A 25829-nucleotide genomic window follows, 5' to 3' on the forward strand; every position below is an offset into this window, starting at 1 on the left:
CAACATTCTAGATCGGGGGTTCTTAACCTGGGATACAAAGGGTCCATGGATAGATTCCAGGGGGTCCATGAACTTAGATGGGGGAAAAAATTACATCTTTATTTTCACTAATATCTAACTGAAATTTAGCATTTCCTTCAATTATGAATGTAGACACAAGCCACAGTAGTATTAGCAGTATCTGTGACTTTGTCACCAATAAAATCACAAAGAAGCACATATATCATTGTATCACAAATTTGTTTTGTTTAACATTTTGATAACTGCATTTCAATATAATTGGTTGATTTTGTAGTCCTAAGTATTTTACTTTCTATACTTAAATATATTATTCTGAGAAGGTGTCCATAGGCTTCACCGGACTGCCAAAGAGGTCTGTGACTAAAAAAAGGTTAAGAACCCCAGTTCTAGGTACTGCCTGACAGGTTTCATTGCATTAGTTGAAGCTGAGTATGGCACATTTTAGTCAGACTTTAGGGGCAGAATTATGGACAGATAGGGAGCATTTTTAATGTTAGATGCTATATAAGCACATTTTGAGAAACTGGAAGTCCCTCTGAGGTCTCATCGTAATAACTGGGATTAAGAAGTAATTTTGTCAGGTTCAAAGTCATAGGCTTGAGCTGATCCTGTAGAAAAGTGAGGTCGCCCTGGCTTTAGCTGACAGCATGTCCATCACTGAAAACATAACTGATCAAATGCAACCAGTTATGCAGCGCAACTCTTTTCTTGAATCTGTCAGCCCTAGTGGTGTGATAATTACAGATGAGACCATTCACCTCACGTTCACCTACTGACTCAAAATCTTCTTGCCTAACATCAACTGATTTCATAAGTGACAAAAGGTTGGTCTCTAAGATTTGATTTATTCCACTCACTGACCTCTCTTGTAAAAATGTTCCTATCTGTGATTCTCTCTCCAGTGTGGCGTCGTGACTCTTTGCTCACCTGTTTCACCAGAAGCTACACTGAACTTTTACCTTCTCCAAACCATTCACTCACCTGAGACTCAGTCCCCGTTGTTTATTCCAAGGTTGAACAGCCCGACTTTCTCCAGTTATCCACAACTTTGTCCTCTGCTGCTGGTCATCAGGAACTGGGCATGTCTCACTGCTTTCAGAGACTAACACTATGTGTAATCAAACCCCAGGCTGAACACAGCAGCCTCCCTTGATCTGGCAATGCAGTTCAGGAATGCAGAATATTTGCTTCATAAACTGCTGCTTTACAGAAACTACAAAGTCCATCTTTACCAGAGTCCGATTATCAATTACATATGTTGAGAAATGTGTTGTTATGTGGCAGCAGTACAATGCAATTCATAAAATACACTATAAATTATAAAATATTATTATAACAAAAATATATATACACTGTATGTATATGTAATTATAATTTATAGTAAATGCACACACCACCTTTTGTAATGCATAGTTGTTTGAATTATTGTCACCTTTCTGTTAGCTTGAACTAATCTGGCCTTTCTCCTCTGACCTCTCAAATCAACAAGGAGTTTTTCACAACAGAACTGCTATTCACTGGATGTTTTTTGTTTATATATATATTTCTTCACCCCTTGTGGGTGGTGTGTATGTGTATTTTTCCCTCAATCTCGGGTCTTCTACCAGAGAGGCCTGGGAGCCTGAGGGTTCGGCGCAGTATCCTTGCTGTTCCTAGTGGTGTGTTCTTCTGGACCGAGATCTCGTATTGTTCCCAGGATTTGTTGGAGCCACTCTCCCAATCCAGGTGTCACAGCTCTAAGTGCTCCTATCACCACTGGGATTAGTCTGGCTTTAACCTTCCACATCCTTCTTTCAAGCCCAGGTATTTCTCCATCTTCTCTTATTCTTTCTTCCTAATGTTACTGTCATTCGGGATTGCCAAATCAACTACTGTTGCTTTCTTCTGTTCCTTGTCTAGTAAACATTGTCAACAGAGGATTGATATATGTATATATGTATGTATGTGTGTGTCACTTTTTGCGATAAACATTATTTCAGTTTTTTTTCTTTCTAAACTCTAAAGCACTGTATTGCACAGGGAGATACAAAGGTCCACTTAGGCAGTGTGCTGCCATTCTTTTACATTCATTTTGTTGGTTCTTTAATTCCCCTTACTCTATTGATCTCACAACTGCTTGCAAATGCTTGCTGTATGTGTTGAAGAGTAACAGCTGTGATGTTCATCCTTTGAGTCTTTATTACTGTTTCTCTGCACTTCCCGTCATGTCCACCTAAAGCAACAGCTTCCTGCTCTGCGGATAGTTTCTGAGCTACTTACAAATCCTATTTCACATTTAGCTTACGAAGCAGTATTAGATATGGAGTGTTCAAATGGTCTCATAAAGTCACAGTGTCCAAGTCATCAGACAAGAGTTATGCCCAAGATATTAATTGTTTGGGAATGGTAACACGTTGGTTGTGTCATCCTCTGATTCCAAACTGCTTGTGATTATCTTCTCTCAGAGATTAACACTCACGTAATCACAGGATTCTTCTCTGGATAATTGCAGTTTGACCCAGTATTGTGCGTAACATTAAGCTGAAAAAGAAATATACAGCAAGAAAGATTCTGATAAATGGCTATTGAACTGGAATATACTTTTTATTCTCTACTGATGCTGCCTAATGTCTTTTTTTTTATTATATCAGATTTCTGGGATTTGCAATATTTTGCTTTTGGATTAAGTCTGTCTCTGTTTCTTTACTATTTAGTTATAGCATCAACTTCATACCAAATTGCAAAATCTCTCAGCAGTCTTTGGCTCTGTAAAATTGGTGCAATTATTAAGAAATTTTTCACTTGAAGGCCTTTCAGTCTTTCTTGCCTTCCCCTTCACTGGTCTCATGTTGGAGCACTTACAGTATCAGTACATGTGCTTATGTCTGTGTTCCATATGTCTGCAGCTCTTCCCATTTACTTCTGTTAGCAGAGAGAAAGCCTTCATACTACAGGTGTGTCCTAGATTCAGACTCACACAGAACAGTGAGATAGTTAAAATTTCAAAGAGGTTTCAAGTGCCCAAGTGAATAGTTCGATATGAAATTACTGACTGATTTCTATGACATAGCCTCATGATTCAAGGGAATCAATTAAGAATAGAGATGAGGGGAAACTGCTTTTCCCAGGAAGTAGTGAATCAGTGCAATTCTCTGCCCAGGAAAGCAGAAGAGGCTACACCATTAAATATACTTAAGAAACAGTAATATAGATTTTGCATAGCAGGGGAATATGGAGAAAAGGAAGGTAGTTGGGAATGTCTCCACAGTCAAATCAGCCATGATCTTATTGAATGATGGAGCAGGATTCACCAGCCAAATGGCCTGTACTTGCTCCATGTTCTTATGTTAATGTAATAAAATATATTGTCGGCTAATAGACAGTAGCAGCTCTGCGTTTGATCTTTTGAATACCCCTTGACTTTGTAGGGATGATTGCTGTGCCGAGAATCACCTATGTTGCTGGAGAAATCAAAACTAGGTTTAAGAGCATTTAGTGTTTATCTGTTAGATTCTTAATTGCTGGTGTTAGCATTTTGCTTTAATAGCCCTTTGCTGCTAATTATAGTCCTGGTCTGGAGGGCTTTGAGGTGCAAAGTGTACAAATGGCCAATAGATACAGACTAAGCAAAATAACTAATGGGATGTTATTGATGCCTGGTTAAAGTGTGGTGAAGAATTGCTTTTATTACTGATAGTAGAAAGCATCATCAAAACATCAATATATTGAATGGTGTTACTCCTGAATGTAATTGTCGCTACACCTGCTGCTCTCTGTTGCTCTCTCTGTGGTCTATAGTCAATGTCACATTAAAATAAACATATTTGAAGGGAAGTCATCTAACTCAGCCTGCTTCTGTCGCTAATGAAGAGCAATTTGTAAAAGTCAAAGATCTTTTTACAAGGTATTGTGCACAAAATAACTGGTAGACCAATAAGAATGGATAACTATAGGATATTGAGTGTTGTCATTCATTCCAAAAGATGCCATATGAAATACATCATTAAACACATTTAAAAGGCAATTATTTAAAATTACCTAGCAATTATGGGTTGTAAAGCTGTTTTAACCTTTAAATTGGCAATTCGGGGAGGAAGACAAATGAAATGAAAATAATTCAGTTCTCAAATATTTCCAGCATTAAAATGTAAATAAAACTACTTCTGGAACTTCTTCCTGCAGTAGGCACAGGCTTCCAAGGTGGGAGGTCCAGCTGTATGTCATTGAATAAAATGGGTGCTCAAAGTCTCAATTAGATACCCTGCCAAAGCTGCGGAGCTGTGCTCTGTGCCTTCGGAATAAAAAAACAGTGGTCACAAAGGTTAATATGGCAAAAGTCATTAATAATATATTCCAAAATAATATATAATGCATTCTTAGCACGTAGCTTCAACTAATAATCATACGATTTAATTTGTCGTGGTACCTTGAATTTTATTATAGCATCAAAACTAATTTTAGGAGTTAAAATTGACACATGATATTCAGCCTTATGCTTACAGTATGAATAGAGGCTTAATGGGTTCATATGATGTTCCTCTTTTTAATGTCAGAATTAATCTATCTCTGTTTAAGTGCTATAATGCCTTTCCTAGATTTCAGAAAGAAAAGATCATGTAAGCGCATTAAATATTTCTCCATTAAAGTCTGCTGCTTTGACTGTTGGCAGGATATTTGACCCTATCTTTTCAAATCCACCTTCTAACATTGTTCATTCAGCACTGCCTGCAAGGCAGCTTTTGCTTCTTTATCCACTGTTAGGAGCTGTATAGATTTCCACCTCACAAACCAGTGTGGGTTAAAGCATCTGTGCTCTCTGCTGTCTGCCTCGCATTTCAGTGAGAAGGACTCCACTTGAAATGAAAGTAACAACACTTCAGGAAGAATCTCAAGATGTTGTAGAGCAGATTGGCCCCAGGGATGATGGATCATGGTGGAGAGAGTGTAGAAGCTGGGTTTGGTCTCCTTGCAGCAGAGAAATTTAAGGCAAGATAAACTCAAAGGGTTATACAGTACTTTGCAAATGTCTTAGGCACTTATATGTAGCTGGGGCACCTAAGACTGTTGTACTGTACTTTATTTGTCAAAGTGGAGCGGAGAGCAAATTTGAAAATCTGGCAGCAGCAAAAGATTGTTGGGAATGGTGAGGGTGGAGCACCATGGGAGGAGTGTGGGGCAGGTGGCAGAGAAGGAGTGGTAGGGTTGGTGCGGTTGTAGCCCTGAGACACTAGCAAAGGCCATTTGATTTCAAACAACTGGTTTATTGATCATTACAGAATCTCTCTCTCCCTGTTCCTCCACTCTCCCTTCCCCTTTTCCTACCCATGATTCCCTTCTCCCTGCCCCCTTTCTCACTCTCAGTCCACAATAGAAACCCAGATCAGAATCAGGTTCATCATCTCTCACAAGGGTTTTTTTTTGCAACAGTACAGAGCAATACATAAAATTACTACAGTGCTGTGCAGAGGTATTAGACACCCTAGCAGTATATATATGCCGTAACATAGAGTAGTACAGCATGGAAATAGGTCCTTCATCCCAACCCATCCATCCTGACCAAGGTGCATATCTAAGCAAGCCCCATTTTCCCAATTTTGGTTCATATCCCTCTAAACCTTCCCATGAGGGGAAACTTCTTCACTCAGAGGGTCATGAGGATGTCGATCGTACTGCTAGTGCAAGTGGTGCATGTGAGCTTGATTTCAATGTTTAAGGGAAGTTTGGATAGCTACGTGGATGGTAGGGATAATGGAGGGCTATGGTCCCGGTGCAGGTCAATGGAATTAAGCAGGTTAAGTGGTTCAGCACAGACTAGATAGGCAGAATGCCCTGTTTCTGTGCTGTACTTTTCTATGACTCTATGAGTAATCCTTGCTCCTGCCCAAATAAATTTTAAGTGTGTTGTGATTGTGTCAATGAGATTTAATGGATGATTCAAAATTATTTTGATTAAGTATATTAGGAGGAATACTTGCAGCTGGTTAGTAACATGAGGAGAAGCAATGAGAATTTGATGTACAAACAGAGGGGTTGGGATGTATAAGGTGGGGGCAGAGTTTAGTACTAACTTTCAAAAGTTTGTTGAATACATCCTTGAAAAGGAAATTGTTGGGATACGGAGAAAGAAGCGGAGACAGGGACTAACTTGAGAGCTCATTTGAGGGGCTGCACAAGCAGGATGGGCTGAAAATGTTCCTGTGCTGCGACATTCTGCAATTGCAACTGCGTTCTCATTTTGTGCATGGCTGTTCTCCTCTCTGTCTGTTAAGTGAGATTACCGTATACTATTGTTATTCAGGATTATGTTAGAAGAATACCTATTCAACTCTTAAAACTGGTATCGGATCTAATGGGATTGATTGTACCCCATCACCTCTCCCTGTTACGCACTGCCCATCATGTAGCCTGCCTATCTGACACCAATCAGTTATACACCATGTTCACTTTACGTCCATTCCATTGTATCACTCTATCCAGTTTATATCCCATTTATCACCTTGACTACTATGTACCCTCCCTTTACTCGGCCCATCGTATCTCCCACCCAAACATTAGCTGTTATATGGACATCCACTCTCCACCCTCCCTTTGAAATGTTCTGCCCATTCGTATACCCCCACTCTTTACATATCTGCTATTCATACACCCAGCACCCACCTGCCCATTGCACATTCACTGTTACACAAGCTGTTGACTTCACCCAGACAGGTTAGACAGACAACCCTTTACTCTTGCTCTGTATTTGCCCACCTGCTTTACGCACTGCTACTTTTCTTTCTTGGTGAGTTTGTTAACAGGCATCCTAGACTATTTTTCATCCTGCTGAACTGAAGGTCTTGATCTTGGATTATAAACCTACTTTACAAAACTTCATCCCTCCACCTCCAGGTTTCACCAATCACCTGGTGATTTTCTCTCTCCACATCTCCTACCTTTTAAATCTACTTCTCAGCTCTTTTCTCCAGTCCTGCCAAAGGGGTTCGGCCCGAAACTTGACTGCACTTTTCTCCATAGATGCTGCCTGGCCTGCTGAGTTCCTCCAACATTTTGTGTGTGTTGCTCAGATTTCCAGCAACTGCAGATTTTCTCTTTGTGATTATATTACAAAACTGCCAATAACTTATCCCAGATTCAGAGCCATATTTTCAGTCCTATTTAGGGAATGGTTAATGCATAAAACAGGATGTTTCATTTTGACAGTGACAGGTGTTTTTATGAGTTTAGAGATAATATTACTGGTGCAGTATGAGAAGCCTCTCCCAATCATTCTCTAACCTTTTTGTCTATCTATTTGTAGAGTTCTCAGAGGTGGGATTACACATAATTCCGCAATTCAGGCTTTTGAAAGTGTACAATTACATTTGAAAAATCATTAGATTATTCAGCCACTATTTATTAACTAGTTAATAGGCTTGAGCCACAAAGCTCCCCCATTTAATGGCTGCTATTAAAAGATCGACTGATCTATTTCAATGCTAAATCCGAATTCCTTTATTCTCAGCGAGTGCACCAGACTAATTCCCCTCAGTCCCAAAATGAGACATCATCAACCTCTTTGAATTCATATTAAGCCCCAAAGGCCTCTTGAGATGCCCCAGCACTGGAAGGATTACCAACAAAAGTGTGCAGTGCACTCAGCACTGCCCTTTGACTCCAGCAAATACTAGAGAAGATTAAAAAAAGTTGCTGTCATGCTTTATTGATTTTTTTCCACTTAAAGCGCAATTTCAAATCCATTTATTGATGCAGTTCAGATATGAACATTTTACGATGCACTCCTGATAGAGACTAGTCTACATTTTAATTGTTCCAGTTTATTTGTACTTGGGCTGAAATTGAAAGAGATGAGTCATGCTTTAATGGGTAAGGAAATAGAAGAGCTGCATTATTAGATCGGAACGATTTCTAATTTACTCTGACTGTTATGAATAATAAAACTTCAAAATGTTTATCCCTTTTGACTCCCAGCTACGTTTTTATTATGCTTAGCTTTAATTCTGTTTAATGGTTTTCTGTGTTCCCTAGTACTGAGGCATTCTGTTGGAACGTCTGTGGTGACTGATCTAAGGAGAACGTACCTGAGTTAGCAGCAGTGAAGCTAGGCCCTATGCTCCTGAGAAAGATATTACATAATTGAGTCTTAGCCTGTCAAATGTTCTCCTTCACTGGAGTGTGGGAAAACGAGGGGAGATCATATCCATGTATGTAGAATTATGAGGGTGGGTGCTTGCAAGCTTTTTCTCCTCAAGCTGGGTGAGACTAGAACTGAAAGTTATAGATTTAGGGTGAAAGATGAAACATTTAAGGGAATCTGAGGAGGGGCTTCTTCTCTCAGAGGGTGGTGCAAGTGTGGAACGAGCTGCTTGCAGAAGTGGTAGATGCAAATTCAATTTTAACATTAAAAGGTATGGATGGATACAGTGTGGGTGTAGTTAGATGGGTCTAGGCAGTAGACCAGGCCAGTGTGGACTTGCTGAGCCTGTGCGCCTTAGTGTTTTATAGCTATGACTCTAAAAAGAACTGCAGAATATGTACATGTCATTGGCGTGACCAGTTGTCTGCTATCAATTCCTCAAGTAATACACAGACTGCTGGAGGAATTCAGCAGGTCATTCAAGCAGGGAAATGGTTAGTCAACGTTTCAGATCATGACCCTTCATCTGGAATTAAAAGTCACAACAGATATAGATGAAGGATCTTAATCCAAACCATCAATTATCCTTTTCCCTTCATAGATGCTGTCTGACCCATTAAGTTCCTCCAGCATTTTGTGTCTTGCTCCAGATTCCAACACCTGCAGTATATGTCTCACTGTATAATGTGCTTCTAGTAAATATTGTGCAGGACAATTAAGTCCAGCTACCCTGAATTATTCATGTGGAACACATGCCTGGGTTCTTACAAACCACCTAAACGAGGTGGGGCTCCTTAACTGGAATGATGACTGGAATCACAAGAGCAGCATGATTTTGAGAGTTCGGAATGAAATATCTTCACTGCATGCTGAAAGTAAGCAGGTCCAGGTTGATGCAGCCAGCTGCATGTACTCAGTATCTTATGCATTTCATGCCTCTCCACCTGCCATTTGTGGTTCTGCCATGCCAGTTCAAGGCCTGATAGACAGAGCCAGCTAGAGTGGGCCACAAGAGGAAATGGTCTCCGATGTAGAACCTGAGATCCCACCCCTATCACTTCCAAATGGCCCTGTCACATCTCTTTGTTATTTTTGTATGATATGCAGTAAAGTAAAATTATAAATTTAATTCAAACCACCCCAAATTTCAATGCCTAGAAATTAGATTTCTCCTTCTTTTGACGTGCTAAATGTGCTACTGATGCCCAGTTGTTTACCACTAAAATTTCTGAAATCGGAAGCATGGGTTAAAGCAGCAGTTTGGTACTTTATGCCATAGAGTCAAATTCCTTGGCACCAACATATCAGAGATCTATCCTAGGACAAGCAAGTAAGTGTCATCTCAAAGAAGGCACAACAGCACTTCTACTTTCTTAGAGGTCTGCATAGATTCGGCACGTCACCAAAAACTTCAACAAACTAATACTGATGCACAGGTGAGACTATCCTGGCTGGCTGCATCACGGCCTGGCACGGGATTGCCAACATCCAGGAACAGAAAAGGCTATGGAAGATGGTTAATACAGCACAGTCCGTCACAGACGAAGCCCTCCCCATCCTTGAGTACACTTACATGGAGCACTGTCACAAGAAAGCAGCACGCACCATCTGAGATGTGCACCATCCAGACCATGTCCTCTTCTCACCACTATCATCAGGAAGGAGGTACAGAAGCCTCAGGTCCCACACCACCAGATACAGGAACGATTATTACCCTTCAACCGTCAGGTTCCTGAACCAGCCTGGATAACTTAAATCACCACTACTCTGATCTGATTGTATGACCTACAGACTCACTTTCAACGATTTTCTTTCACAACTTAGGTTCTCAGAATTATTTTTATTTGCAGTTTGTCTTCTTCGGCCCGTTGGCGTTCTTCAGTCTTTGTTTCTGTATAGTTTTTCATAAAAATTCATTGTTCCTCCGTTTTTCCTGTAAATTACTGCAAGAAAATGAATCTCAAGGTAGTATGTCAAAGTTCAAAGTAAATTTATTAACAAAGTACATGCAGTATATACAACACAGAGATTAATTTTCTTGTGGGTCTTCATAGTAAATAGAAAATGCCCAATGAAATCAATGAAAAACTGCACACAGCAGAGATGGACAAACAACCAATGTGCAAAAGGCAACAAAATGTGCAAATATAAAAAGAAAAGCTTAATAATAATAATATATAAGCAATAAAAATTGAGAACATGAGATGTGGTGCCCTTAACAGTAAGTCCTCAGGTGTAGACTCAGTTCAGTATTGGTGTGAGTGAACTTGCCCCCTTTGGTTCAAGAACTTGAAGGCTGAGGGGTAATAGCTCTTCCTGAACCTGGGTGTGGAACTTGAGGCTCCTGTATCTCCTTCCTGATGGCAGCATTGAGAAGAGAGCCTGGATAGTGGGGTCCTTGATGATGGATGTTGCTTTCCTGCGACAGCATTCCTAGTAAATGTGCTCAGTGGTGGGGTGGGCTTTACCTGTGATGGACTGCTAACATAGATGTACTTTGATAATACATTTACTGTTAACTTTGAGAATCAGGCACTGAAACACAATGAGAGCACAAACAAAATGCTGGAGAAACTTAGCAACACAGGCTGCATTTATGAATGGAAATAAACCATCAGCATTCTGGGTATGGACCGTTCATCAGGACTGGAAAGCAAGAGGCCAGAATAAGGAGGTTGGGGGGAGGGAAAAGGAATACAAGCTGGAAGGTGACAGGTGAGACCAGGTGAAGGGGAAGATGGAAAATGTGCCTCTGGATTTCCAGCATCTGCAGAATCTCGTGGTTTTGAAACACATTTGTGCGGTTTATGTGTGCAGAGATCACATTTGGTGAGCTAGTCTTTCGAAAGTGCAACGAACGCTACAAAGCCAAGGACAGAAGTTTGCCGTTGCAGAGACGGAAGGCATGGGGCAAAGCGCAAATCGTCCTATCCTTTTTATCTGATCATTCACTTCACAGCAGGATGACCCACTCAGCTACTGTGCTAAAAGTGGCTTTTGGTCACACTGCAGTGTTGGTTGTTCACAGAAGAAGCAAATGGAGAATTCAACTGAAATATCACTTGTACAGAAAGGTTGCAAATTATGAAGGACTGCAACCGAAGCAGCTTCTGTTTTCCTATTAAAAACTGAGGCTGGCAGATGCAGTGTGAGAGACATCAATGTCGTGAGGTAAACCCTTTAATTGCAGTCTCATTACCTGTCTCGCCGTGATGTGCTCTCAGTTTTCTTGTGACTATTTAATGAAGGTCGTAGGTTGCACTTGAAAGTTGCAGCGTGAAGGAAAGTTGACATGCAGGTCCTGCGAAGTCATTAGGTTTGTGATTGATGCTGGGAAAGCATCGTTGGTGAACCATTCTCGAAAAACCCAGACTAATTTCCCTATGAGTGTGATCTCGTCCCATTAGTGGATCTGGCCCAGGCAGTGCTGTACAGGAATAGCATCAGCAAGTGTTTGCAATTCCTAGGCTTCATCTATTAAATAGAAATAGCAACATTTGAAAAAGTAAGAAATAAACAAATAATTTGCCGGTGCTCAGCTCAGGGCAAATAACCCCATTAAATGAGACTGAAAACGTAAGAGGTCCGAAAATACCTGTATCTGACCTCCAATTCTTCGTTGGCTTCTTCGTTACAATGTGTGGGTGCTGAAGTCAGACTTGCTTGTCCCATGAACTAGATGTCGCTGGCAATTCTCTGTGGAGCTACAGGCCACAGACACACATGACCCAGACCATTAGTCCGGATCTTCCACTGACTGCCAAGCAGAGCTGTTGGCTTTCCAGATGAAGATCAGTGCCTTTGGGTTGACTATCCCCCTTTTTCTTTCAGTTTCTCTCAGTACCTAGTAATCTGTGTGCATTTCCAGTAGTGGGAATAAAAGAAAATTCTAGTGTGAGCTGAATAAATGAAACCCCTCACAGAGCTGGCATCTTATTAGCTCAGAAACCTACACGAGCCTTTGTGCTCTCTGGTCAGTCCCATGGAGCAATTATTACAGCAACCAGCAGTGTAAAGCAACATTGCTGAGTGCTGCCAGGCATCAGTTAATAACTTGCTTGACTCGTGGTGAACTCAATGGCAATGAATGAGATTAAGCTCATGTTTCTACTCCACAACCGATCTGCAAAGGGAATATATATTTCCTATGAAGTGAAAACACTTAGAAAACAAACTCTCCCTGAGTGTTCATACAGCTTAGAATTGTTTATATATCACTGATTAGTTTTGCTGGTGAAGCAGATTTTGCGATGCAGCCGAAGGAAGCTACAGACTCTGTGTCTGGGTGAGTTCAAAATAATGAAAGGATTCGATACATACAATGAATTGAGATGGTAACGTGGGTAATTGGTGTTAAACAGAAGAGTATGAATGTGGTATCGTGCAAAAGGTGAGTATAATTTAAAATCTATTACAACGAGGGTTAGTGGCATCAAATGAAGTGTGATAATGGAAGAAGTTCTGTGGTTTTCTTTGCTGTATTTTCAGCCTGACAACCTCAGAAATCCAAGTTTCCTTAAGTCTTCCAGTAAGTTTCACAGAGCCAGAAGGAGAACATAGAACATTACAGCACAGAAACAAGCCCTTTGGGCGTAATGCCAAGTTAAATTAAATCTCTTTTGGCTTCACTTAGAGTCTGAGAGTCATACCACATGGAAACAGACCCATTGGTGCTACCGGTCCATGCCAACCTAGATTTCCATCTGCCTGCGCTTTGCCCATAACCCTCTAAGTCCTTCTTAATCATGTACCTTTTCAAGTGCCTTTTAAGTGTAGTTATTGTAGCCAATTCCACATCCCTCTGTTCCCTGCATATCTATGTGTCTATCTAAATGCCACTGTGGTATCTGCTTCCAAAACTACCCTGGAGCCATATTCCAGCCATTTACAATTGTCTGTGCAAAAAAGTTGTCCTAGACCTTTCCCTTGAACTATCCCCCTCTCACTTTAAATTTATTTCCTTTATTTATTGACATTTCTACCCTGGGAATAAAGATTCTGACTGTGTACCTTATCTATGCCTCACATAATTTTATAAACTAAAAGACTTTCTGCCAGCCTCTGACTTTCCAGAGAAACAAGTCTGTCCAACCTCTCTTTATAGCTCAAATCCACAAATCTAGGAAGCATCCTGGTAAGCATCTTCTGTCCACATTCCAAAGATTCACATCTTGAAGTAGTCCCAAAAGGAATAAAAGCACAAAGGGAAGACACAGTTGGCCCTCCTTATCTGCAGGGGATTGGTACCGAGACCACCCCCCCCCCCCCCATGGATGCTTGTCAGTGGACCTTAGGACCCGGCGGAGCTCCGGACCTTATTTAACCTGTCCCAGTGTGGTGGACTTTAGGACCCGGCGGAGCTCTGGACCTGGACAGTGTTTCTGTTCTGTTGACGGAAAACAATCACGATTGAAAGTAAATTGGAAATAATAAAGTGATTGGAAAGAGGTGAAACACCATTGGTCATTGGAAAAGCATTAGGCTAGAGTCGGTCAATGATTGGAACAATTTTAAAGGATAAATTGAGAATAATGGAGCATGTAAAGGCACTGTCCAGATGAAAGCTACTATTATTACTAAGCAACGCAGTAGTTTAATTATTGAAATACATACATTTCTTAAGTGTTTTATATTTATAGAAAGGTAAAATATATACTATATACTAAGACAAACATTTGACTAACTGACGCTAAATAATACCGGATGTACCTGTTCCAACTTAAAGAACTTTTTTTTTCGATTCCCGATCTGCTGTAACCTATGCACATTCTACGTATACTTTAAATCATCTCTAGATTACTTATAATACCTAATACAATGTAAATGCTATGTAAATAGTTGTTATACTGTATTATTTAGGGAATAATGACAAGAAAAAAAAAGTCTGTACATGCTCAAACAATGAGTGCTGGAGAGAGAACTTCTGGGTTTTCCCAATCCGCTGTTGGTTGAAACCACACATGCAGAACCCATGGACGAGGCAGGCCGACTATAGTTCAAAAGATAGTTGCATGATAAAATTTGCTACGTGGTGAAGTATCTGAGATTGGATTTTGCAAAGGGATGGTGAGTGGTCGCATTTCACCTCCAGACTGTAGATGCTTTAAGCAATGACTTCCATCAACGTGTCTGTTCCCTTCAGCAGGGGAGAATTTGAGATCCAGCTTGGTTTTAAAGGTAGTGGGTGAGCCTACTGCAGGTGACCTGGATTCAAACTTCCCAGACTTCTTCAGGTTTAGAAACTCTTCCCTTTGATTCCAAATATGCACTGCTGCTTAAGAAAGTTGAGAAGGGGAGACCAGAGAATTATGGACCATTTGGACTAACTTCTATTGTCAAACAATTACTAGAGCCTATGATTAAGTATAGAATGACTGAACCCTTTGAAAGCTTTCACTCCACCAGAAAGATCAATATGAATTTGCGAGTGCTAGGTCACATCTGGAAAGCGTGATTGAAATTTTGGAGGAGGCAGAAATCATGGCCCGGGGAATGGCTCTGAACATTATTTATATGTGTTTCTAAAGACACTTGTAAAAGTCCTTCTGAAGAGAATGCTAATTAAGGTTATAGCTATGAAATGCAAGGCAATTTATTGGCCTAGTGGAAGAATTGGAATGGCAGCAGCAGAGAGTTGACATAACCAGCAAGCATTAAAACAGACCCATGTTTTCTCACCTAAAGAACTGTAAATATTCACTTCACTTATAACCTGATAATAGCTTAGAAAACCATACAGAATGTTAAAGCATGGAAAGAGGCCCAGCAGATCAGAGTCCATGCTGATTCTCTGTGAGATTGAATTAGTCAGCCCAGTCAGCCCCATTCTTCCACACAGGTTTCCCCCATAGCTCTGCAGTGTTTTTCTCTTTCCTGTCTATCAAATCTTTTTGAAAAACAGCTGCTTTGACCAGGCTTCTAGGCATGAATTCTAACTCATGACTAGTCACTACATGAGAAAACATTTCCTCTTGTCACCTCTCCTGTTTTATCAGTCACTTTAATTCTAATTTCTCTGCTGCCCCTGACCGCTCTGCCAATTGAAGCAATTTCTTTTCACTCACAATGTCTAGACTCTTCAGGCTTTCAACCTTCTCTAAGGAAAACAACCTAATCAATCTGTCCATGTAACTGAAAGCTTCACCCCCAGGACCTATCTAATGAATCTTTGTTGCACTTTTACTCAGGGCCTTCATTTTTGATTGAGCTGAGGCAAGAATTGGATGCAAAATGGTTGTTACTGTTTGATATTGGTTCAGTGTAGCTGTAACGGCAAGACTGAGATGAGGAGGAGCCATTTCACTAGACAGTTTGTGATGTCTTAATTCTCTGACAACTGAACAATGGAAGCTAGATCCTTAGAGAAATTTCCATACTATAGGGGAATCAAGGGTTTATGGTGATCTGGCTGGAAAACAGAACTGCATAATATTTCAGCCGGCTGTAGCCTCAGTGAATTATGGAGTAGGCTCAGTGACTCCCTTTGTACAGTCCTGTAATGGTCAACATGGAGTGGAGAACGGGTTTGTAAATTTGGCGGGAGCAAAGGATGTTGGGAATGGTGAAGATGATCTGCCCCGCAGGAAGGATGTGGGGCAGGTGGCAGAGAAGGAGGGCCATGGCTGGTGGGGGCGGAGGGCACAGCTGCAGCCCTGAGTCAACAGACAAAGTAATTTGATTCCTAAGAATGAGTTTATTAGTTATTACAGAATGTCTCTCTGGTGCTTCCTGCTCCCTCTGATTCCTAACCATGATTCCCCTCTCCCTTCTCTCTTCCCTTCCCAGTCTCAGTCCACAATAGACACCCATATCAGAATCAGGTTTATCATCACTGACAAATGTCATGAAATTATTTTTTTTTTGTGGCAGAAGTACAATATAATATAAAAAATACTACAGTACAGTGCAAATGTCTTAGGCACCCTAGCTATATACTGTGTATGTGCCTAGGACTTTTGCACAGTGCTGTATGATCATTTTGTACTCTTAGAGTTAGGAATAATTTGCCTTTAAAAAAACAGACTTTCTCCCCTTTATTATTCTGTACTTTTCAGTTTGCCCTTGGCATTAATTGTGTCAAATGAAGAGGGAAAACTGGCAAATAGATTTCAGCAGAGGGTAATTTGGGTCTTTTTACTTGGAACTAAAAAGTTTGGAATAGAGGACTGTCATTCTTGCTTCCCACATTGCTACTAAGTAGCAGTACAGAGAAGAAATGAGGGACTCTATAGCCCAGAAGAGAACTTCAACTCCTCAGAATGATATCTAGAATCCAAGGGAAAACAAAGTGGGGAGATTCCAGGTTAAGGAATGTATTCCTTGGAATTTAGAAGGAAAAGATTTGATTTATTTGATGCTTTTAAGTCATTAAAAGGAACTGATGAAAGGGAGAATTAATCTCCACTGGTTGGAGAGATTAGGATTAGTAAACAAAATCTAAAAAGTAGAGTCTGCCCTCCACATCAAGATGGTGATAAAACTGTGGAACTCTCTTCCAGAAATTATTATTCACATTATAAATCACTAACTTTAAACCTGACAGTTATAGGTTTTCATTAGCCAAAGGTATTTAAGAATATAGAATGGATTCACTGAGTAGTCATATTCTAACTTAATGACACTACATTTTTGGGGAGTAGGGAATGGCTTGTTCCCTGTGTCCTTCTGTACCATGGTTTAGTTAGCTCCTGGCCAATATATTCTTCCTCTAACAAAAAGGGTCTAGTTGTTACCATGGTAACCATGATCATAAGGAGTACCATCTATTGCACCAGAGTATGGTAGAGGAATTAAATTTATGCACAGGCACATTTCACCTTGTTGGAGACAAAAAGGCAGATCAGATGTGTGTGAACGTTTAAAGAAACCATTCTAGTTTTTTTTTAATGCATTTTAAAACTCAGTCTGTACAGCAGTGATCAGCATATGAAATACCAGAAATAACACTTTATTAAGTATTGGGCTTTAGAAAGTTTATGGGAGATTATTCAGAATTATTCCATGATCAAGGAATTATAGTTACATTAAAAGAATTGAAAAACAGTTTGTTTTCTTGGAAACAAAAGAAGCTTGGAAGAGATTTTATACATGTTTGGATCCAGTCAATGAAGTAATTATTTTGTGGCTAAAGACCAAATAACCAGATGACATTTGGTCACTGAGCCAAGGTTATCAGCAAAATAACCAGAGGCAACATGAGGACTAGTCTGGGATATGGAATCTACATCTTAATAGGGAACAGACAGAGATTTACCAGATACCTTCAAGTGAGACAAGTTCTTGAAAAAGATTTCACTGGGGATGTGTGCAATGTAAGGAAATGCCAGATAGCAGTCTACTATTGAACACTAAGGGTCTCCCCTGTTAGCTCCTTCCTTTTACTTCTGTGCTTCATATGGTGAGCATTCCAGCTGGACCCACAGATCATAGATGTTCAGCTGGCTGTGTGCATTTAATTCAAATTACCATTATTTTAGTACAACCACAGACTCTGCCACGGGGTCTGCACACACTCACAGGCAGGATGTGGAACAGGTTCAGAAATATGCACAATCCAGCCAATTAGCCTTTCATTGTGATAGTATTTAACTCTCTTCCTCTCGTTCCAGTCTTGTCAAGACTGCACCAAAAGCACAGCACCATCTGTGTTCCTTGTTCCTTTGGTCCTTGTTCTGTGAAAGAAGGCTACCAATTAGATCAGCCTTTCGCAAATTTTTTTCCCTGGAGGAACCCCTGAAATAATTTTCAGGTCTCAGGGAAACCCTGCATAAAAATTATTATATCAACAGCTCATGGTACATTAGTGTGATCAGTAAGTTGTAGATGTAATAATCCAAAAATAATTGGCAATGCTCTTTTGAGTGGAGAATGAATTTTTAGCCAACCTTTCTTGAAAAAAAAACTGATAGTTAAACTCAGCTTATCGTTCTTGAAACTAATCTCTTTCTTTCCCTTTAATAAATTTTAAAAACTCATAAGGAAAATATAATAAACTTCTCAATTCTTGGTCGAACTTGAGATAAGCAGACATGGATTTCACCTTAAACTGAAATAAGCCGATTTCTATCCTTGCTCTCGATGTTTGTTAAACAAGAAAAAGCTTGCTCACACATTTAAGAAGTTGAAAACTGCAACAAAATGTTCATTGTTTTCCTAAGAATGGCAGGATACTCTTCTTTCACAGAAATCCAGAACTTGTACAGGGAGGGGCAAGCAGAGCAGAAGCAGAATCAGGTTTAATATCACCCATATGTGACATGAATTTGTTAACTAAGCAGCAACAGCAGTTGAATGCAATACATACTACAGAGGAGAAAAAATAAATAATAATATAAAAATAATAATACATAAATAAATCAATTACAGTATACGTGTATTAAATAGATTAAAAACATGCAAAAATCAGTAAATCTCATCTGGAGTGCATGATCAGAGTGTATCTTACAAAGTTCTTCCTCTTCTCTCAAAATGAAGTTCTTAGGCTGAGCAGCAGAGTCAGAGAAAGTGTTCATCACCAAGTCCTACATTTGCATTGAAAGGGAGGAAAAATACAGTTCAATTTTGATCAGCAGTTCTTCCAGCTGGTTTTCAATAAGAATCGAGACTTTCTGATATCCTTCCTCCTCTCAAACCCAAGCAGCAGGGGAAACATTTCAAGATTTTCTATAGCAAAATAATTTTTTGAAAGATTCAGTTTCCTTTTAAATCCAAGAACCTTTTCACTTGAAGTCCGGGGCTTTGCAGATCCTTGTTCAACAGGTTCATATGATGAAAAATGTTTGTTAAGTAGACTAGTTTCTGCAGCCATTCTTCATCTTAAAAGCAATTAGCAAAATCTGGCCTACTATTTTTCTTGAAAGTACTCCTGCAGTTCATCTTTCAACTCAAGCATCCTGATGAGAACTCTTTCTCTTCTAAGCCTCCAGTTTCTATATGTAGCAGGAGATTGGTGTGCTCTTTGTCCAGGTTTTTACACAATTTTTCAAACATTCTTGGGTGAACTGGTCTTAAAGCTACTAAATAACTTGCTTCCTGAATACTTTTACTGACTGTGACTTTATATTCAAAAACTTTAATCTGTTTGTTTTGAGATTCCAATAGTCATTTAAAACAAACAGCACTTTTATGTGTCATATGGCTGTGAGTTGTAGTTAAATGTCTTTTCAATTTAGCTGGAGCCACTGCTGCATTTCTAAGTTGTTTGGCAAAGACTAGGCACAATGGAATAGGACAACTTGGATCACCAGTCCATATAAAGCACATTGTTAAGTAGCTTTCGTTGGAAAGATGGGCTTTTTTTGTAGCCACTGTTGCACTAGTGTGGTGAAATGACTCAGATTATTTTAATTCTCCATCATTAACCTCATCAAAATTGTCCGTAGACCTAGGCCTGGAACCTTCCTCTTCCATCTCACACCTCCTCTTCAAAAATCACCACATTGGATTATCTTTAGCATGAAAATTTCACTCCAATCTTCTACTACACTGGAAGTTTGTTCACTCCCATAAGTCAGTCAATGGCACCTAAGGGGAAGTTGGATGAGGTATTTCAGGAGGAAGAGGCTGACATCACAGCCCAAGTTGGGCAAGTCCACTTAATGGTCAGAAAATGCAGTTCAAGCTCCTCAACAGCCTACCATCCTTCCCTCCATGCAATATAATGTTCACAAATTATCAGTTTACCATCCTCCCCTCTGTGCAATATAGCGCTCACCAGTTATCCACAGCCTCCCCTATCTCACGTCAAAAACTGAGAATGGACTCAACTGAATAAACACAGTCCTACTGCGCACTGCCACACTGGGCTGAGAGACCTCTAACGAGATTGCCAGTGGGGATCCTCTGTCACTGCCCACCATTGCGAGTGCTAGCCTCACACATTGAGCTAAGTTCAAAAAACAACGTTTAGTTTTTTTAATCATGATCTCTAGCAGAACCCCTGGTGACCTCTCTTGGAACCCCAGTTGAGAAACCCTGATTTAGGTTGACTTGTAAAGGAGTGGTCTTCACTCAATATTACGTTACTGTATCCTAGTCGCACTGTCAGCAATAGCTTTTGGTTTGAGAGTTTTAGTTAATGGCCCTGTTGGCCTGGTATTTATTGCTCTTCCTTTAATTCTGCACAGTTCTTATTAAAAGCCAGTGAACTGTTCATCCACTTGAGTCTCTCCCACTGCACTTGGGCCATAATCACACACTTGTGTCAGCAAGTCTCTAGCAGCACTAAATTTTGTTGGGCAGTTACGAGAGAGGCTAAAGTGAGTAGAGACTGGTTTGACTGATGTGACTTGAATGATATGACATCTACTCATAGAGCAGCAAGCCCTGTCCAAGCTGAAGTTTGTTGGTCAGATAGAGAAGTTAAAGTCAATGGAGTCTGGGATGACTGGAATGGCTTGCATAATGCAACAATTGCTTTCAGAACAGCAAGATTTCGGAGCGACGGTTCATCAAGCTCTCCGGACAACCAGAATCAGATGGCAGCCATCACTGCCCTCGCTGCCGCAATTCAACAGCAGCAGCCTTCAGCCAGGACAGACCCACTCCCAGAATTGCCAACATCTTCCTCTGTAACAGTCTCATCAGCCTCAGCCACTAATGCCCTGATTCTCTTCAGAATTTCCGGAGCAGAGCCGAGTATTCCTCCACCAGGCAGATACTGTGGTGATCCCAATAGCTGCAGAATTTTATTACCCTGTGTGAGTGGACTTTCCAAGCCCAGCCAGGTCAGTTTAGTCGTGATACACTTAAACTGACCTCCATGGTGACTCTCTTAGCCGGATCACCAGCCTGTTCAATGCTTTAGGTTTCCCTGCGGTTCAACAGTTCATGGTTGAATTCAAGAGAGTGTTTCATCTTCCAATACAGGGTCAGTAGGCAGCCCACCGACTCTGGATCTGCAGCAAGGGAAAGGGACAGTGAGGGACTACTCGGTAAAATTCCACACTCTTGCAGTTGAGGTGGGGTGGAATGAGAGATCCTTCATCACTGCTTTCCAGCTGTGGCAATCCAGGACACTTCCAGGCATCATGTCCCAAGTGCCCAGAAGAAGAGGACATCCACCAGCAGGAATTTTAATTCTGATGTTCTATTTATGACTTTGGTGGTAATGCAGTTAATTCTTCTGGCTTTCTTAATGTCAGTAATAAAATAAATCCTTGCTGCTGTCTGTAAGGAGTTTGTATATTCTCCCCATGACTGGGTGGTCTTTCTCCAGATGCTCTGGCATCCTCAGACTCTAGGGTTAGAGTAAGTGAGTTGCGTGCATGCTTTGTTGGTAGCAGAAGCATGGCAATGTTCGCAGTCTGCCTCCAGCACAATCCTCGGACTTTCTGTTTCAGTGTTCAGTGCATATGTAACAAATAAATCAAATCTTTCATCTTTAGATCTTTATGGAAATAACTCAGAAAATGTGTAGCTTGTGTGGTTGGATGTTTGGTTGAATTGTTTTCTGATCTTGCCAATCCATTTGCAGATGATTAGTCACAATACGAGGAGACATCATCAGTGCGCTGTTCACTTAGGTCTTTATCTTTAGACAACTGAAACACTAACAAAAATTACAATCAAATCAACATGACCGCCTAAGAAAGGGGGTACAGAGAGGGAAAGTGGATGAAGTGACCGGATGGAGAGTGGGGCAGGGAGGAGCATGCAGTGCTGAGGGAGATGATGAAAGTGGTGAAGGGAGAGGAGAATGAGGAACAGGAGGAGAAAGGGAGTAGTGGGGAAGTTGAGGGAGATGCAAAGTGGGTTGCGACATTGGTGGAAAGAGTTGAGGAGAGTCATGGAGGTAGGAGTAAGAAAGAGAGGGGTAAATATGGTAGGAGTTGAGAGTAATAGAAGTAGGAATAAGAAGGGGAGGAGTAAATGTGGTGCAAGCTGGAATACTAATGGGAAGGAAAATGGTGGGGAGGCATGCTGAGAGTGATGGACGAAGTGGCAGATGATAGAGAGAGTAGTGGAGCAAGAGTAATGGGATAAGAAACGAGAGAAGGCTGGAGACCGGCAGTGTGCTGGGGAAGCAGGGAGGTTGGTGGGTGGAATGGGAGGTGAGGAGGGACTTGTGGGAGGAAGAGTGGTGGGTATGTATGATGCTGAATTGGGAAAAGGGAGGAGAGGGGAATTGAGGGGTTCACAGCAGGATTGGAAAGTGATAGAGGTGGCAAGACCTGAGAAAGCATGGCATGGCTAGTGAGAGCAGGAATGGATGAGGAAAGGGAGAGAGGGGGAGAGGGAGTTTGTCTGCAATGCTACCGTGCTGTCGTAATCATAGAGACTGGCCTTTTCCACCTGAAAAGGGAGGGTGGGCAGCCAGAAGTACATATTGATACCAACAACACAAGTAGAAAAAGGGAGGAGATCCTGAAAAAAAATACAGGGAGTTATGAATGAAGCTGAGAAGCAGGACCTCAAGGGCAGTAATCTCGGGATTGCTGCCCATGCCACCCGACAGTGAGGATAGAAATAGAATTTAGAGGGCTATGGGTAACCCTGGGTAATTTCTAAGGTAAGGACATGTTCAGCACAGCTTTGTGGGCCGAAGGGCCTGTATTGTGCTGTAGGTTTTCTATGTTTCTATGTCTAGAATGTGGTGGAAGGTAAATGTATGGCTGAAGAATTGAAGCAAGGGGCAGGGATTCAGATTTCTGCATAATTGGGACCTCTTCTGGGGCAGTGGGACCTATACAAAAGGGATGTGTTGCACTTGAATCCAAGGGAAACCAATAATTTACTAGAGATGTTGGGAGTGGTTTAAACTAATATGGCAGGGGGATGGGAACCAGTATGATAGAGCTGAGGGTGATTCAGCTGGTTTACCAGTAGATGATGGATGTAAAGGAAAAAGTGCTAGGCAAATTCAAAGGTCTTACGGTTGATAAGTCAACTGGATCAGATGGATTAAATCCTAGAGCTTGTCCTCAGAGAGGTTGCCAAAGAAATAATGGATACATTGGTCATGATCTTTCAAGAATCACTTGATTCTGGCATGGTCCTGGAGGACTGGAAGATTGCAAATGTCACTCCACTCTTTAAGAAGGGAGGAAGGCAAAAAAAAGTAAATTATAGGCCAGTTAGCGTAACCTCAATGGTTGAGTCTATTATTAAGGTTGAGGTTTTGGACTACTTGGAGACTAATGATAAAATATGTCAAAGTCAGCATGGTTTCTGCAAAGGGAAATCTTGCTGACAAATCTGTCAGAATTCCTTGAGGAAGTAACAAAAGCAGGATGGACAAAAGAGAGGCAGTGAACGTCATTTACTTGGATTTTGAGAAGGTGTTTGATAAGGTGCCACACATGAGCCTGCTTAACAAGATAAAATCCAATGGCGTTACAGGAAAGATACTGGCAGAGATAGTGGAATGGCTGATAGGCAGGAGGCAGTGAGTGGGAATAAAGCAGACCTTTTCTGGTTGGCTGCCAGTGACTAGTGGTGTTCCTCAGGAATCAGTTTTGGGACTGCTACTTTTCACATTGTTTGTCAATAACTTGGATAATGGAATTGATGGCTTTGTGGCAAAGTTTGCAGATGATATGAAGATAGGTGGAGGGGTAGGTAGTGCTGAGGAAGCAATGCGATTGCAGCAGGACTTAGACAAGTTGGAAAATGGGCAAAAACGTGGCAGATGGACTAGTGGTGGGCAATATATGATAATTCATTTTGGTAAAAGGAACAATAGTGCAAACTATTGTCTAGATAGGGAGAAGGTTCAAATATCAGAGGTGCAGAGGGACTTAGGAGTCCTCATGCAAGAATCCCAGAAGGTTAATTTACAGGCTGAGTCTGTGGTAAAGAAGGCAAATGCAATGTTGGCATTTATTTCAAGAGGAATGAAATATAAAAGCAAGGAGATATTGCTGTGGGTTTAAAAGGTACTAGTCAGGATGCAGTTGGAGTACTGCGAATGGTTTGGGCCCCATATCTCAGAAAACATGTGTTGTCATTGGAGAGTCAAGGACGAAACCAGGAATGAAGGGGTTAACATATGAGGAGCGTTTGGCAGCTGTGGGGCTGTACTCACAGGAATTTCGAAAAATGCGAGGGGTTCTCATTGAAACCTACTGAACATTGATTGGGTGGATGTGCAGAGGGTGTTTCCTATGGTGGGAGTATCCAGAACTAGAGGGCACAGGCTCAAAATTGAGGGGCGACATTTTAGAACAGAGGTAAGGAGGTATTCTTTTAGCTGGGGAGTAGAGAATCAGTGGAATGCTCTGCCACAGACTGCACTGGAGGCCAAGTTCACAGGTATATTTAAGGTGGAAGTTGATAATTCCCTGATCGGTCAAGGCATCAAAGGATGTGGTGAGAAGGCAGGTATATGGGGTTGACTGAGATCAGCCATGATGGAATGGTGGAGCAGACTCAATGGGCTGAATAGCCTAATTCTGCTCCTATGTAGTATGTTCTTATGGTCTGAGGTGACATTATGAATGTTTTAATATCTTATTCTAAGATTCTATTATTAATAAGAAATATTTTATGAATGTATTGTTAGGTGCATTTGACCTTCATTTTTGGACTCTGGAACTCATCCAGAGTTTTATAGTGAAACTAATGGGAAGCATATTTACAGTTTACATATGTTCTTATTAAAGAACTTTTTCTCGGATTGTAATTGCTTCATAAATCGAGGAAAGCCTGTAAAGGCTTGTAAAGTCAACATATGTTGCTTGCCATTTCATCCTAAGCTCCAACTGAACAATTGGGAATAGGCCTGGAAATGTCCAGATTCCGTCCTTAACAAAGGGTGACGCTCAAATATTTATAACACTTATTGTGCTGCAGCATACTGAAGCTTAATTTTGGTGTGTGTCTAGAAAACATCTGCTGTTTAAGCTCTGTTAATGGCCAATGTTCAAGGGAAGAATCGAAGCATGCGTTGGAAGGTTTATGTCAAAGCGCTATAAGATAAGCGGTAAAGGAAAGCAAATCAAAAGCTCCAGTTACTTTGTGAATTTGCTGAGTCCCTTACATTTACAGATGATGCTCTACCATCCATTTCAAATTGGTTATTAATTCAGAGTCACTTGAAATTACCTTTTACTGTGCTACATGAGAGTTTTGTAAACAGTTTGCTGTGCATTCTCAATTCACTTAGGTACATTTGACAAAGAAATTACCTTCTGCAGAAGGAATGTGTTTGTGAAGTCCCAATGGTACAGGATAATAATGAAATCCCTGTATTGGAAGTGAACAGAACATCTTGATTTATTGCCAAAGACTGCAAGTGAGTTGAGACAGAGATGGAGAAAATTATAGGAGTAAATGTGGAAAAACAGATCTCACTACAGAGAAAAAGCAAGTGTTTAACAGCCCGTGTCTCCAAGTACAGAAATCTGCCATCTTACTGATCATCAAGATGACTCGAGGTAGCTGTTATTCTTTACAGGCACGTCATTGTCTGTCTGGTCCAACTCAAACTGCAGCATTGCCAATTGGAAGTTGTGTCAGGAATTCAAATTTGTCTTGATGATGTACTGAAGAGATTGAGAGGTGACTGGAAGGAAAATATAATGAGCTGGCTCTCCTATTTATTGGGAAGATAAATAGAGAAAAACTGACTTTTTCTTTTCACTTAAATATAATTCCCTGTCCCAATAGCATAATTTGATAATTAGGTTGTCTTAAAACCACTGATGCATCATTCCAAGGAAAAATCAAGACATTTATGTTATTATTAAGAGTTGAG

The 25829-nt window shown here is 40.7% G+C and overlaps 1 protein-coding gene across 1 annotated transcript in view; it reads left to right on the plus strand.

Annotated features, from left to right (window-relative positions):
* LOC140714256 (glutamate receptor ionotropic, delta-1-like) overlaps positions 1–25829 on the plus strand; it is an 870844-nt gene that overhangs the window by 742636 nt on the left and 102379 nt on the right. The window lies entirely within an intron of this gene.

Source organism: Hemitrygon akajei, chromosome 21, assembly GCF_048418815.1.
Source record: "Hemitrygon akajei chromosome 21, sHemAka1.3, whole genome shotgun sequence".
In the NCBI taxonomy this organism is placed as follows: domain Eukaryota; kingdom Metazoa; phylum Chordata; class Chondrichthyes; order Myliobatiformes; family Dasyatidae; genus Hemitrygon; species Hemitrygon akajei.